We start from the raw sequence: 16,800 nt of genomic DNA on the forward strand, positions 1-16,800 counted from the left end.
CCGACCACGAGGCATATCACTGTACAATCCGAATGGTACGGCAGGGAACGTACCGTGGCAGAGCAGGTTGGAAGCTGAATGTTTCAATACTCACTGATCAAGGTTTGAGAGAACGGGTGCAGGAAGTATGGGATCTCTGCTCACGCCGCCAACAAACTTTCCCGTCGGTTACGCTGTGGTGGTGCCGCTGCGCAAAGCCCAAGCTTATTAATTGCTTGAAAGGTTACAGCTGTGAAAGGAGCCGGCAGCAGAAAGAGCTTTTCGAATTTTATTTTCGATGTCTCCGTGAGCTGTATTCTGCTCCTCATGTCACACAGGAGAACTTTGTACAGATCAAAAGGATTAAGGCGAAGCTAACACTATCGAAACGAAGACAACTGGAAGGAATTAAAATACGTTCTCGCGATGGTAACAGCGCTAATGCCGAAAGCCCATCCTCCTTCCATCTTGCGAAAGAGAAACGCCGCGCTAGACAGAAATTGATTCACAGATTAAAAACAGAAGATGGCAGTGTCACCACAACCCAAAATGAGATGAAGGAATATATAACCGACTATTACCGACGGCTGTACATGTCAGAGCCCACGAATGACGAGGCAATTACGACCATGAAAAACTACCTTACAGCGACCCTCGACGAGACGGACAGACAACTATTACTGTGTGATGTCACTGAGGAAGAACTTCGGGAGGCTTTGAGGAAGGCTCAGGGTAATAAATCGCCCGGGGCAGATGGCCTACCCATTGAATTCTACAAACAATTCTGGTATTTACTCGAACATTGCTTTCTGAACATATGTAATGAAATTAAATCAGGTCGGCAACTACCAGCAGGATTCAGTGATAGTCTAATTGTACTCGTCCCCAAAGAATACCCACCAGATGATGTCAATAAATTTCGTCCTATTTCCCTCCTCAACTCCGATTACAAAATTGTGACCCGCGTTCTAGCAGCGAGAATTAAACATGTTTTACATAAAATCATACATGACAGCCAGACAGCAGCCGTCCCTGGTCGAACGATCTTTAGAAGTCTGGCAGATTATAGGGAGATCATCTCCTTTAGTGCTATTACCCAACCGGAGGCTGCAATTTTAGCTCTAGATCAATGCAAAGCCTTTGACAGGATTTCGCACAGCTACCTTTTTCAAATTATGAACCATTTAGGTTTTGGTGACGGTTTTATCACGATGGTCAAAAATACGTACACCTCTGCTTGCTCTAGGATCGTCATCAATGGCCAACTCTCCCGGCAAATAACTATTGAGCGATCTGTACGACAAGGCTGCCCCATGTCAATGCCTCTTTTTGTCATTGCCATTGAGCCACTTGTTCGTTTGCTGAACCGTACGCTTGAGGGCTTAACCCTGTATTCGACGACTGTAAAATGTGTGGCATACGCGGATGACATAAGTGTCATCGTACGTTCGGAGCGAGACCTACAAGAAGTCACTAATAGTGTACGGGAGTATGAAAGAGCTGGTTCAAATGGCTCTGAGTACTATGGGACTCAACATCTTAGGTCATAAGTCCCCTAGAACTTAGAACTACTTAAACCTAACTAACCTAAGGACATCACACACACCCATGCCCGAGGCAGGATTCGAACCTGCGACCGTAGCAGCCCCGCGGTTCCGGACGGCAGCGCCAGAATCGCACGGCCACCGCGGCCGGCTATGAAAGAGCCTCATGCTCAAAGCTCAACTATCGCAAGACTAAACTCATGCCGATCGGTAGTGGGTTTAGAATCGATGACAACTGTCCATATGTAGTACACGAGAGTATCAAGCTGTTGGGAATACGAATTAGCCGCTGGCCTCTGAAAACTACTACGGACAACTGGCAAGAGCTTCTGGCTATGACGAGAGGTTGTCTCCAGCAAAATAAAGGCAGAGAACAGGACCTCATACAAAGAGTGCAGTTTATCAATAAAAATGATACTTTCGAAAATCTGGTATGTAGGGCAGATAATCCCTGTGGTCAACAGCATTTCCAAGCAAATAATGATGGCAATTGGTTGGTATATTTGGAGGGGCGAAATATTCAAAGTGGGAATTAATGTTATTACGCTCCCACTGGAGAAAGGGGGCCTAGGGCTCATAGATGTTGAACTTAAATGCAAGGCTCTTCTTATACGGAGAACTATTCAGCTGTTTCAAGACTACCCAGACAGCGCGCTCCACATGGCCCTACGGATGTATACACCTACTAATATGGCAATACCGATAAACCTGGTGGAAACCCACTACAAAGCCAACCACATCAGGATGTTTCTGCTCGAAGTTAGTTACCTCCGAGCGAAACTGAGCGCACCAATACAGGACCTTACAACCGCCCAACTATACCGGATAATGAATACTAGTGGAAGAGTAAACCGCATGGAAACGAAATATCCCATAAGGGATTGGGCTCAAATCTGGAAGAACATCCACAACAAAGTGCTCGGAACAAATATCAGATCAACGTGGTATAAAGTAGTTAATGAGACCATACCTACGAAAGAAAAATTATACAGAATACGATTGTCGGCAACTGACAGATGTGGAGAGTGTGCCCTCATAGACAACTTGCCACACAGATGTGTCTGCGGAGAAAATAAATTGGTCTGGGAATGGTGCAGAATGAACCTTGCCTCTATCTGCAGGACAGCTAGACACACAATCTCCATCACATCGGTGTTGCAGCCTGATGGCACTTACTATCCCATCACAAAGAACAATATATGGACATGGCTGACGGGACATACTCTGCATTACCTAATTCAAGCCGAAGATGCGCCATCTTACCAGGGCTACAGAGTATATCTAGCCACACAAGCGCAACTGCTGATGAAGGATGACAAATACAGACAAAAGTTCGCGAACTGTATACCAGCATTGAGGATAACGACACTATGAACGATAACGACGATGAACAAAAACGAACAAGGAACAACGAAGTAGATGTAAGATGAAATGCACTGCGTCCGACTGTTGATAACGTTGATGGAAGTGTTTTTTTTTTTTTTTTTTTTTTTCCAACCTGTGTGTGGCGCCCGGCCATTGGGCACTCAGTGCTAAGAGAAGACAACTGCCGACATAGGAGATCACATACAAACGGGGAGAAAGAAATGAGACCAAGCTATATGCTTGGGGTATACCATAATAGGCAACCCTCGAGAAGACGAGCGTTGAGTGCCGTCAACGAGCCGAGATGTCTCACGCAAAGAATAGTGGAAACAAACAATTTAAAAAAAACTTGTTGTATATTAAAAAAGTTAAAAAAAGATAAAAAAAAGATAAAAAACAAATAACCAACAAAACACGATGAAAATAAAAGTTTTGCAGCAAAGAGTCATCAACAAGGAATGAAACGTTTCCTTTGCTGCAGAAGCAACGCACCTTGAACTTTCCACTGCAGTGACAACACGTTTTCCTTTTTTCCTTTCTTGATGCAGAAGTAGCGTCCTTTGTGTTCAACGTTCTTTTAATGGCATAGAAGCCAGGCCGAGACGGCAGAAATTGGCGAGCGCAAGGATGGGTTGAAGGGGAGGAAGGAGACCCAAAAAAAAAAAAAGAAAAAAAAAAGTCGTAGAGCATTCGACTGCAGATCGAGAGGTCCCCGGTTCAATCCCGGGTGCCCCCTTCATTTTTCAGTATCTCGAAAAAACAAATGACGGTTGTCGCGGTGAGTTGCAAATAACATGTTTCAGATGCACTCCGCACGCCATACCGAAGGCTTTGGAGCAACATTTCAATGGGGGGATCGCAGCCCAGGCTCTTGCAGGTCATCGTCCTCCCGCCATGCGGTCGAACTGTACGAAATCCACTTGCTTGGGGGAAGAATCTTGTACACTGAATTTTATAGAATATGGTGATAGGCAAAAGTTTTCATGTACTGCTGCACGGAGAAACAAAAATTGGAGGAGCTGGGATTTGAACCCAGGACTTTCTGCACGCGAAGCAGACACTCTACCACTGAGTTACACCCCCGCCAGAGCAACTACATCTGCGACGAGTCTCTCGTGGATCCTACTGTCATTATTTCTTAGGTTTGAACGGTACAGTAAGTGTTCGAGGAACCTATTCATTACAAGAGCTAAGCAGCGTCGACTCCGTGGCGCAACGGTAGCGCGTCTGACTCCAGATCAGAAGGTTGCGTGTTCAAATCACGTCGGGGTCACAATGAAATTTTCGTTTACGAAAGCCATAGGCGAGTATGTCAGTTTAATCAGATACCAAACGATTACAGAGAACGGACGAACAGAACTTGCTTGAAAAAAGCTACTAGTGCAATTTTCGCGTTCTGACATTAAGGTGAAGGCGCCGACTCGCACTTTCTCCAGGCGCGAAGTGTCTAGTATTTTTGATATTTATATCGTTTAACGCTAATATATAACTGAGAGATAATGATTACGCAATATTTTGCTCGATTAGACGTCTTTAGCCAGGCAGAGTATAATATTTTTCCTTAAGTTATGGGAATAGAAAGATCTTGAAAGGGGGTATAGCTCAGTCGTAGAGCATTCGACTGCAGATCGAGAGGTTCCCGGGCTTGAGAAGCCGTGCGGCGCGGACGTGCTGTTTACGTCCTAGCCGCGACCAGCAGCTTAGCGGAGGCGGCGAGTGTTGTGCTAGCGGCGCAGCGTGCATCGTACACAGGCAACGTTCACATGGCTCATTCTTTACGAAAGTCGACAGTAAAGTTCACGTTCGAGAACCGCTATGTCCGACCAAAAGCGCTTGAAGTTGAACGTTTTTTGAGGGAGGTAGTGAAATTAGATCCAAACGAACTGTTTGGTATTCATTTCGATAGTGGCAAGTGTTGTCTATGTGAAACTTATCAATGACGATTGCTGTGACCGACTGATTAGGACGTCGGGAGGCTCTTATAAGTTCCTTCACTCCGACGGCAATGTCGGGACAGTCCTTGTGGAACCAGCGGGCATTGGAATCAGAACGGTACGTGTCTTTGAATTACCATTTGAGGTGACTGCCCACCAAGTAACTTCGGCCCTGCAACACTATGGGACGGTCCTCGTCCATACAGAGGAGAAGTGGTTGAGCTTTGAGACGTACCCTGTTCTTAATGGTGTCCGTCAAGTGAGAATCGACCTTCAGAAACATATACCCTCCTACGTATACATTTGTGGCTGCAGAGCGATCGTCATGTATGATGGTCAACCTCGTACATGCTCTGGTTGTGGAAAAGAAGGTCACGTACGATCGGAGTGTTTACAACGGCGAATTGCACAATTGCCTGTGGGCGAGAACCTCGATCCGCAGCGGTCCCAAGCTTGGCCACTTACGTATGTCGCGGCTGCGCGAGGAGCTACGGTGCCATTCCCCGCTGTTACCGATCCTCCCGCTGCATCACAGGAGCCGGCCATGCTGCAGGATGCCCCGGTGGTAGACCAATCTGTGCGGCCGGCTTCAGACGCCCCCAGTCCGGATGTCTCCGCGCATGTGGAACCTCCGCGGACGGAAGTGATGGACGTGGTCTCAGACGTGACGCCCGAGACGGGAGCGGACTCCGAAACACCTAGTGTGGGACAGTCTCAACCTTCAGACGCAGAGGAAGCCCATACTTCTCGGCACCAACAAAAGAAGCGCAAGAAACAACGTATCGCGCCCCCAGATGCCGGCGAAGCAGCTCGCCCATATCGTGAAAAAGCCACACGGATTGCACAAACGCAGCGCGGCACTCCGGCGACGATTTCTGCAACATACCAGGCCCCTACGCAGTGAGAGGCCAGCCCCCCTGGTCACTGTGGCGTTGACGGCTGCAGTGCGACCCCCATGGATGTGAGTACGACGCGACCCCTTGAACCATGTGATGAGCCGGATCGAAACCTCCCGAACTTGCACCGCCCCGCCCCTGTGCATAATGAAGTAAATTGGGCTGATGATGTTGAGTTTGACGCACAGGATTCCGGAACGACGGACAAACCACTGGCCGTGGACGACTCCCATGGTACCATGGGTAACGCATTCCGACCCGGATCAAGTGAGCCGGTCGACGGCTCGGAGAAAGGACAGCGAACCTAAAAGCAGAAAGTGTCGCGGAGTTGTGCCCAATGAACCCTCTACAGGCGTATCGCATAGCGACAATCAACATTAATAAAATCAGCAGTGTTCGTAAACTGCAGCTTCTCAGTGACATGTTACGAGCGGCGGAAGTCGATATCGCCCTGTTACAGGAGGTCAGGGAGTCGGATCTCCAGTCCTTGCGCACATATACCGCTCATATCCATCCTGGTACTGCGCACGAACTGGGCACTGCCATCTTAACCAAAGAGGGTCTCGAAGTTACGGACGTCGCGTTTCTACCTTCGGCGAGAGGTACAGCGCTTACGCTCGCTGGCGTCCGCATTATTAATGTCTACGCTCCATCTGGCTCAAACAATAGAGGCGCCCGCTCGGAATTCTATAGGACTGACATAATGCCCCTGTTCGCGGGCAGGTACGATCACGTCGTTTTCGGAGGTGACTTCAACTGCGTGCTGTCACCCCGCGACCAGACGCCGAACTACAACACATGCCCGGAGCTCTCTGCCGTTATACGTGACATGGCCTTGCTGGACACATGGACCTGCCTTCATGGAGACGCGCCGGGGTTCACGTACTTTACGGCTACGTCAGCGAACCGCCTGGACCGCATATATACGTCGCGCGGGCTTCGTCTCAGTCTTCAGCAGTCGGAACTCTGACCGACGATCTTTTCAGATCATTTGGCATATATCTGCACCATCACTCTGGCGCGCCAGGCAACCTATCGCGGCAGAGGATTGTGGAAATTGAATGTCGCTGTTCTGCAGGATCGTGATTGCCGTGTACAAGTCACCGACACCTGGACGAAATGCTTACGTCGCACACACGCCTATCAGTCGGTGCTCCTCTGGTGGCTACATTGCGCCAAACCGGCCTTGAGGAGGACACTAATGAATTACTCCCGCGAGAGGATGCAATGGTACAATGACACGGTGGAATTTTACTTTAGAGTTCTCCGTGACATGTACAACCGTCCCGAACAACGACCGGTTAGTCTTGTCGAAATCAACCGCGTCAAAGCCAAACTGTTGCATCTCACGCGCCACAAGATGGATGGCACCGTCATTCGAGCACGACTGGGATATGAGGTCGCGCACGAAGGACCCTCATTGCACCACGTGGTAGGGGAAAAGCGGCAGTATACACGGAAACTCATCACGGCACTTCGGACGGTGGACGGCCGGCGGTTAACCACTCAGGCCGAGATCAAAAAAGGGTTCGTGGATTACTATGCCAGTCTGTACTCGCAGAAGGCTCCAGATCGAGAGGCACTCAATGACATACTCACGGCACTGCCGCGCCGACTCGATCGCGCCACTGTTGATGCACTGCAGGAAGATGTGACGGAAGAGGAAGTGGCGACGGCCTTGGCAAAGGGTCGAAAGAATAAATCCCCTGGGCCCGATGGACTGCCAATAGAATTCTACAGAGAATTTCAAAGTATCCTAACGCCGATGTTGAGACGTTTGTGCCAGGAGCTACTCAATCCTGATGTGGCAGTCCCGCGAGAATTTACGCAGGGACTAATCATTCCAGTCCCGAAGACCTCTTCCGGATACTCTGTGCATCAATTCCGGCCGATAACACTGCTTAACAGTGATTACAAACTCTTTGCACGACTCCTGGCCCTTCGCTTCCGACCGGCCCTTACACAGTTAACGGGAAAAGACCAGACTGGAGTCGGTGACAATCGCGCTATTCATATGGCGTTATGTGACTACCGTGATCTGATAGCCATCGCAGATGCGTGTAGAATGCAAGGTGCCATGCTTGCTGTCGACTTAGAAAAAGCCTTTGATGCAGTCGGCCATGACTTTCTCCGCGAAACAATGACGGCGATGTGTGTTCCACAACGGCTCATTGCGTCTGTCTTGCGGCTTCTACATGGATCAGAGTCAATGGTCTTAGTAAACGGACTTTTAGCAGGACCCGTACAGATACACTGCTCTGTCAGACAGGGGTGTCCCCTCTCCATGAGCTTGTTTGCCCTCGCGATTGAGCCGCTGTTGGTTCAACTACACACAACGCTACGGGGCGTCACTGTGCGAGATGATAAATTTGTGTACCGGGCTTACGCGGATGATGTCGTCATCTTAATACGTTCGAACGCCGAGGTTGACATGGCGATAGCTCCGATTGAGAGATACGGCAAAGCGGCTGGTGCACAGCTCAACAGGCGGAAATCGGGAATTCTGCACATTGGACGCGGGTTACCCGCGCAACCAGAAACCCGCATTAAGGTGCTTACAGAGATGAAATGTTTGGGAGTAACGTACACTAAAAATATGCGCCGCACGATCGCTCTCAACTACAAACGCCTCTTGCACAATATCCGCGCCAGTATCCGACTACACACCTAACGGTCCCTCGATGCGCTGCAAAAGGTCGAATTCGTAAACACCTACCTGGTGTCGAAGATTATATATATAGCGCGAATATTTCCCATGCCGCGGGCGACAGCGGACAGACTCCAGGCAGTCTTCGGCCATTACGTGAACCACGGACATCTCTTTAAAGTAAGTAACGCGACGCTCACTCACCCGCTGACAGCTGGCGGCCTCGGACTCATCAATGTATACGTCAAGGCCTTGGCTTTGTTTGTGCGCCTGACGCTATGGCATTGGTTGGTTGGTTGGTTGGTTTGGGGGATCAAAGGGACCAGACTGCTACGGTCATCGGTCCCTTTTTCCAAAGACAAAGAACACCCACAGAGAATAAAAACGAGGAACAGAATAGAACACAGACGATACACAACAAGAGAAACTGAGACAAAGACAAGACAAAACGAACTAAAACCACACAGAGTGTGACGGTGGTTGGCCGACCATAGAAACAAAAAAAAAAAAAAGGAAAAGCCAACCACTTAGAAACACGTTAAAAAATCAGTTTAAAAGCATAGGCCAAAGGCCAGAGTCAACACAAAACAATAACAGAAAATAGAAACACTCAGATTAAATGATAGAAGCCCCCTGCCCGAATAAAACGTAAAACTAAGTCAGCCATTGCGGAGTCGTCTGTTAAAAGGGCAGGGAGCGTATCAGGCAGCCTAAATGTCTGCCTGACCACAGCTAAAAGGGGGCAGGCCATCAAAATGTGGGCCACCGTCAAAGCCGCCCCACAGCGACATAGAGGAGGGTCTTCCCGGCGCAGTAAGTAACCGTGTGTCAGCCGGGAGTGGCCAATGCGGAGCCGGCAAAGAACTACTGAGTCCCTGCGAGTGGCTCGCAGGGATGACCGCCACACAGCCGTCGTCTCCTTCACAAAACGTAGTTTATTGCGCGTCGTCAGTTCGCGCCATTCATCGGCCCATAGCGCCAAAATTTTGCGGCGGAAGACTGCCCGCAAATCAGTCTCTGGGAGGCCAACGTCCAGAGATGGCTTACTGGTGGCCTCTTTCGCCAGGCGGTCAACATGTTCGTTACCCGGGATACCGACATGACCGGGGGTCCACACAAAGACCACAGAGCGGCCGCTACCGGCAAGAGTATGCAGGGACTCATGGATAGCCATCACCAGACGGGAACGTGGAAAACACTGGTCGAGGGCTCGTAAACTGCTCAGGGAATCGCTGCAGATAACGAAGGACTCACCTGAGCAGGAGCGGATATACTCTAGGGCTCGAAAGATGGCGACCAGCTCCGCAGTGTAAACGCTGCAGCCAGCCGGCAAGGAACGTTGTTCGGAATGGTCCCCTAGAGTGAGCGCATAACCGACTCGACCAGCAACCATCGAGCCGTCGGTGTAAACAATGCCAGAGCCCTGATACGTGGCCAGGATGGAATGAAAGCGGCGGCGGAAGGCCTGTGGAGGGACTGAGTCCTTCGGGCACTGTGCCAAGTCGAGCCGAAGGCAAGGGCGACGAACACACCATGGGGGTGTATGCAAAGTAGCCCGGAAAGGAGGTGGAACAGTGAAAACCTGAAGCCCAGAGAGAAGCTCTTTGACGCGGACCGCTATTGTACAACCAGAGCGGGGCCGACGTTCTGGCAGACGGACGACCGATCGTGGGAACAGGAGACGATAGTTGGATGCCCGGGCGAGCTTAGAACATGGGCAGCATAAGCGGCCAGCAAACGTTGGCGTCGGAACCGCAGTGGAGGGACACCTGCCTCCACTAGTAAGCTGTCCACAGGGCTGGTGCGGAAAGCACCAGTGGCAAGGCGTATCCCGCTGTGGAGAATTGGGTCCAGCACCCGCAACGCAGACGGGGATGCTGAGCCATAAGCCAGGCACCCATAATCCAGGCGGGACTGGATTAACGCCTGGTAGAGCCGTAACAGGGTAGAGCGGTCGGCGCCCCAGCGGGTGTGGCTCAAACATCGCAGTGCATTGAGATGCCGCCAACACGCCTGTTTGAGCTGCCGAATATGAGGCAGCCAAGTCAACCGAGCATCAAAAACGACCCCCAAAAACCTGTGGGTCTCAACCACTGCAAGGAGTTCGTCGGCAAGATAAAGCTGCGGCTCAGGATGGACTGTCCGGCGCCGGCAGAAATGCATAACGCAGGTCTTGGCTGCCGAAAACTGAAACCCATGCGCTACAGCCCAAGACTGCGCCTTACGGATAGCGCCCTGTAGCTGACGTTCAACAGCTGCAATGCCAGTAGAGCTGTAGTAAAGGCAAAAGTCGTCAGCATACAGGGAAGCGGAGACAGAAGTTCCCACGGCCGCAGCAAGCCCGTTAATGGCTATTAAAAACAGACAGACACTTAAAACAGAACCCTGTGGCACACCGTTCTCCTGGACGCGGGAGGAACTATACGAGGCCGCGACTTGCACGCGGAAGGTACGACACGACAGAAAATTGCGGATAAAAATCGGCAGAGGACCCCGAAGACCCCATCCATGAAGCGTAGAAAGGATGTGATGGCGCCATGTCGTATCGTACGCCTTCCGCATGTCGAAAAAGACAGCGACCAGGTGCTGACGGCGGGCAAAGGCAGTACGGATGGCCGACTCCAGGCTCACCAGATTGTCGGTGGCGGAGCGGCCTTTACGGAACCCACCCTGAGACGGAGCAAGAAGGCCCCGACTCCAGTACCCAAGTCAAGCGCCGGCTCACCATCCGTTCAAGCAACTTGCAAAGAACGTTGGTGAGGCTAATGGGACGGTAGCTGTCCACCTCCAGAGGGTTCTTTCCAGGTTTCAAAACGGGGATGACAATACCTTCCCGCCATTGCGACGGAAACTCCCCCTCGACCCAAAGACGGTTGTAAAGATCGAGAAGGCGCCGCTGGCAGTCCACTGAAAGGTGTTTCAGCATCTGACAGTGGATGCCATCTGGCCCAGGAGCGGTATCAGGGCAAGCAGCTAGGGCACTGCGAAATTCCCACTCACTGAATGGAGCATTGTAAGATTCTGGGTGGTTGGTGCGAAACGAAAGTCTCCGACGTTCCATCCGCTCTTTAATGGAGCGGAAGGCCTGGGGGTAATTCGCAGAGGCGGAACTCATAGCAAAATGCTCTGCTAAGCGATTTGCAATGACGTCGGAGTCAGTACAAACTGCTCCATTCAGTGAGAGCGCAGGGACGCTGACAGGTGTCCGATAGCCGTAGACGCGTCGAATCTTGGCCCAGACCTGCGATGGAGTGACATGGAGGCCAATGGTGGACACATACCGCTCCCAGCACTCCTTCTTGCCTTGGCGGATAAGGAGGCGGGCCCGCGCACGCAGCCGTTTGAAGGCGATAAGGTGGTCTATGGAGGGATGACGCTTGTGACGCTGGAGCGCCCGCCGGCGATCTTTAATCGCTTCAGCGATCTCAGGCGACCACCAAGGCACAGCCTTCCGCCGAGGGGACCCAGAAGAACGGGGAATGGCAGATTCAGCGGCAGTAACGATGCCGGTGGTGACCGATTGAACCACCGCATCAATGTCATCAGTAGAGAGAGGCTCAAAAGCGGCAGTGGAGGAGAACAAATCCCAGTCAGCTTTATTCATAGCCCACCTGCTAGGGCGCCCAGAAGAGTGGCGCTGTGGTAGTGACAAAAAGATCGGAAAGTGGTCACTACCACACAGGTCGTCATGCACACTCCATTGGACAGATGGTAAGAGGCTATGGCTACAGATGGAAAGGTCAATGGCGGAGTAGGTGCCATGCGCCACACTGAAGTGTGTGAAGGCACCATCATTTAACAGCGAGAGATCGAGCTGCGACAATAAATGCTCAACGATGGCGCCTCGAGCTGTTGCCACTGACCCACCCCACAGAGGGTTATGGGCGTTGAGGTCGCCCAATAGCAAGAAAGGTGGCGGCAATTGGGCGACCAGTGCAGCCAGGACATGCTGCGAGACATCACCATCCGGTGGAAGGTAAAGACTGCAGGCGGTAACAGCCTGTGGCGTCCACACGCGCACAGCGACAGCCTCTAAAGGCGTCTGGAGAGGGACAGACTCGCTGTGCAGAGTGTGAAGGACATATATGCAGACGCCACCAGACACCCTTTCATAAGCTGCTCGGTTCTTATAATAACCCCGATAGCCACGGAGGGCGGGGGTTCGCATTGCTGGAAACCAAGTTTCCTGGAGAGCAATGCAAAGGAAAGGGTGAAGGCTGATAAGTTGGCGGAGCTCAGCTAGATGGTGGAAGAAACCGCTGCAGTTCCACTGGAGGATGGTGTTGTCCATGGCTGGGAATGGCGTGACGGGACTGGGAAGGCAGATTATGCCGCTGGGTCACCTGATGCCTCCGATGGAGCACCCGTGCAAATGCCATCCATTGCGTCCGAGGGACCGGCAAGAGCGAGGTCCTCAGCGGACGCCAGAATCTCCACCTCGTCTTCAGAGGCAGAGCTTGTAGGAAGCGGTGGGACGGGTGCCACCGCAACATCGTTAGTCTTGAGGACTTTCTTCTGTTTCAGCTTGTCGCGCTGTGCCTTCGGTGGGTCAGGCTTCATGGGTTTCACTGGGTCGGTCTCAGGGACAGACGACGACCGCGAGGCCCGATGACCAGGGACTGGCGGTTGTGTCAAGCCCTTGCGGGCGTCCGCTTTTCCACTGGTCGGGACTTGCGAAGGGAGGTCCACAAGGGATCCCTTCCTGGCAAGAGTAGCCGAAGAAGTCTTACGCTTCTCCGGCTGGGAAGGGGGAGCTGATGTCCCCGATGGTTTTGAGGGTGTTGCTCCTGGAGAAGATGGAGGAGGAGCAACAGGGTGTGAAGTGCCCCCCACAAGCAAGGGGGCTGGTGGATGCTGACCGATCTTAGAGCCGATTCGTGATGTTGGCAGAACCGTCGTTGCAGCAGCGGCGTAGGTGGACGTCATTGCCACAGGATGGAGCCTCTCATATTTCCGTCTAGCCTCGGGGTAGGTCAGCCGGTCCAGGGTCTTATATTCCATTATCTTCCTTTCTTTCTGCAATATCCTACAGTCCGGCGAGCAGGGGGAATGGTGTTCTCCGCAGTTAACACAGATGGGAGGCGGGGCACATGGAGTATCGGGATGCGAAGGACGGCCACAATCCCGACACATGAGGCTGGAAGTACAACGAGATGACATGTGCCCGAACTTCCAGCATTTAAAACACCGCATCGGAGGAGGGATATATGGCTTCACATCACAACGGTAAACCATCACCTTGACCTTTTCGGGTAATACATCACCTTCGAAGGCCAAGATGAAGGCACCGGTGGCTACCTGATTATCCCTCGGACCCCGATGGACGCGCCGGACGAAGTGAACACCTCGTCGTTCGAGGTTGGCGCGTAATTCATCGTCGGACTGCAGAAGAAGATCCCTGTGGAATATAATACCCTGGACCATGTTTAAACTTTTATGGGGAGTGATGGTGACGGAAACATCCCCCAACTTGTCACAAGCAAGTAACCGCCGTGACTGGGCAGAGGATGCCGTTTGTATCAGGACCGATCCAGAGCGCATTTTTGACAAACCCTCCACCTCCCCAAACTTGTCCTCTAAATGCTCGACGAAGAACTGAGGCTTTGTGGAGAGAAAAGACTCCCCATCAGCTCTCGTACAAACTAAGAATCGGGGCGAATATTTGCCACCGCCATCCTGAGATTTACGTTCCTCCCACGGCGTGGCCAGAGAGGGGAACGTTTTGGGATTGTACTTTTCAGCATTAAATTGAGCCCGAGAACGCTTAGAGACTGCTGGCGGCTGGCCGCCAGCGAGAGATGAAGTACCACGCTTCATTGCGGGTCATCCGCCCCGATGCCACCTACTCCGACCAAGGGCCCTCCCCACGGGCGCCACCCAGCCGCAGCAATAGCCACCTGGCAGGACGGCCATTGCCGGGAGTCCTGATGCCCCAAGGAGATGGGCATCTACTCCTTGGCATACATGGGGAGTTAACGGCGCAGGCATCAGTAGAGCGATCCCTGTGTTGTCAGGGGGCTACAACCAAGAGGGTACATGGCGGCCCCACCACAACGGGCTGGCTACCGTGCTGGATCTTAGGTGCAAAACTGTTTAAGGTCGTCGTCGCAGGTAAAAGAAACACTGCAGAGTGCAGCGTGGTAATCGCCCAAGAGATCGAAAACGAGCGGGACACCATTGCAACGACGAGAAAGCCGGCTAAAGGTCTAATTGCACGACGGATACAGTGCACCATGTAAGGCGCCCTTCCCCAATTGGCTCGCTCTTCGGAATAATTTAGAAAGATGGAGGTCAAACCCGAGAGGGGACCATCACATAAGGCCGAAACATTTGAGACTCCTTTTAGTCGCCTCTTACGACGGGCAGGAATACCGCGGGCCTATTCTAACCCCCGAACCCGCAGGGGGGGGGGGGGGGGGGCTATGGCATTGGAAACGCGACCATAGCCGTCTGATCTCCTTCCTCCTGACGGAAATCGTGCCACCCAACCTGGACCCGCCGATCGATATTCACCACATCCCAACAGCCTTGTGTCACTGCCGTACTTTTCTGCTGGACTACAGTTACCTGCGGAAGATGCTGCGCATTGACGACCTGCCCGCAGTCCGCAGAGTGTACGGCACCCTCATGTTGCGACAGCGACGGAATGTGGTCGAAAGCAAATATCCTCGGAACGACTGGACTGCGGTCTGGTGCAATATCCACCCCCTTAACTTACCGACGGCGGCGCGGACCACATGGTACTATTACGTGAATCGTAAATACCCAACGCAGTCACGTCTGAACCAGATTCATCTCGCGGCATCGCCGCTGTGCCCGACGTGCCAACTGCAAGATACGGACCTCCACCGGCTAGTTTGCGGGGCTGCAAAGGACGTGTGGCAACTGCTTTGTCGCCTATTGGCCTTCATCCAACGCACGGCACCGCACGCCATTTCAATGATGTCCCTACTCTGCCCTGATGATCACCCGTACCCGCGAACGAAGAGACACGCAGTACATTGGTTAATGGGGGTAACTGTGTACTACCTATTCAGCACGTCGGAGCATGACGTAGGCGAGTACAGATCATTCTTGGAGAACCAACACTCGATACTGAAGCGAACACAGACATACCGCAAACATTATGCCAATTTTCTTATGAAGGTGTTTGAAGACTTTCTGGTGAACCGTTGACGATAGGCATGAGCAGTTAGTCTATATATCGCTGTATGGAGATGGTGGTATCTACACATGTAACGATTGTGTAACGATACACAAAGAATCCATGCATCAAAAAAGAAGGACCTCTCCGAATTCACCGGTTATAAATTTGCATCGAGAAGACGGCCTAGCGTCCGGAAGGTCGGAAAGTCTATCTCCCTACTGTCCCCAGCGGACATGCGCTTCCGGAAGGGAACCATATGATTTTGGCCCAGGAGGGGTCTCTTCATTTTGATGTTAAAAAGAAAAAACAAAAAAAAAAAAAAAGAAAATAAATAAAAAGAAAAGAAAAAATAAAAAAAAAGTCGTAGAGCATTCGACTGCAGATCGAGAGGTCCCCGGTTCAATCCCGGGTGCCCCCTTCATTTTTCAGTATCTCGAAAAAACAAATGACGGTTGTCGCGGTGAGTTGCAAATAACATGTTTCAGATGCACTCCGCACGCCATACCGAAGGCTTTGGAGCAACATTTCAATGGGGGGATCGCAGCCCAGGCTCTTGCAGGTCATCGTCCTCCCGCCATGCGGTCGAACTGTACGAAATCCACTTGCTTGGGGGAAGAATCTTGTACATTGAATTTTATAGAATATGGTGATAGGAAAAAGTTTTCATGTACAGCTGCACGGAGAAACAAAAATTGGAGGAGCTGGGATTTGAACCCAGGACTTTCTGCATGCGAAGCAGACACTCTACCACTGAGTTACACCCCCGCCAGAGCAACTACATCTGCGACGAGTCTCTCGTGGATCCTACTGTCATTATTTCTTAGGTTTGAACGGTACAGTAAGTGTTCGAGGAACCTATTCATGACAAGACCTAAGCAGCGTCGACTCCGTGGCGCAACGGTAGCGCGTCTGACTCCAGATCAGAAGGTTGCGTGTTCAAATCACGTCGGGGTCACAATGAAATTTTCGTTTACGAAAGCCATAGGCGAGTATATCAGTTTAATCAGATACCAAACGATTACAGAGAACTGACGAACAGAACTTGCTTGAAAAAAGCTACTAGTGCAATTTTCGCGTTCTGACATTGAAGTGAAGGCGCCGACTCGCACTTTCTCCAGGCGCGAAGTGTCTAGTATTTTTGATATTTATATCGTTTAACGCTAATATATAACTGAGAGATAATGATTACGCGATATTTTGCTCGATTAGACGTCTTTAGCCAGGCAGAGTATAATATTGTTCCTTAAGTTATGGGAATAGAAAGATCGTGAAAGGGGGTATAGCTCAG

General features: G+C 51.4%; 4 non-coding genes across 4 annotated transcripts; 2 read left to right on the forward strand and 2 right to left on the reverse strand.

Moving 5' to 3' along the window:
• Positions 1-3,899: 3,899 nt before the first annotated feature.
• Trnaa-cgc (transfer RNA alanine (anticodon CGC)) lies at positions 3,900-3,971 on the reverse strand. Its single transcript has one exon. It is a non-coding gene; the product is annotated as a tRNA-Ala (tRNA).
• Positions 3,972-4,089: 118 nt separating this feature from the next.
• Trnaw-cca (transfer RNA tryptophan (anticodon CCA)) lies at positions 4,090-4,161 on the forward strand. Its single transcript has one exon. It is a non-coding gene; the product is annotated as a tRNA-Trp (tRNA).
• A 12,044-nt stretch (positions 4,162-16,205) lies between these two features.
• Trnaa-cgc (transfer RNA alanine (anticodon CGC)) lies at positions 16,206-16,277 on the reverse strand. The gene has a single exon. It is a non-coding gene; the product is annotated as a tRNA-Ala (tRNA).
• Positions 16,278-16,395: 118 nt separating this feature from the next.
• On the forward strand, positions 16,396-16,467 carry Trnaw-cca (transfer RNA tryptophan (anticodon CCA)). Its single transcript has one exon. It is a non-coding gene; the product is annotated as a tRNA-Trp (tRNA).
• Positions 16,468-16,800: the final 333 nt, after the last annotated feature.

Source organism: Schistocerca nitens, chromosome 4, assembly GCF_023898315.1.
Source record: "Schistocerca nitens isolate TAMUIC-IGC-003100 chromosome 4, iqSchNite1.1, whole genome shotgun sequence".
In the NCBI taxonomy this organism is placed as follows: Eukaryota; Metazoa; Arthropoda; class Insecta; order Orthoptera; family Acrididae; genus Schistocerca; species Schistocerca nitens.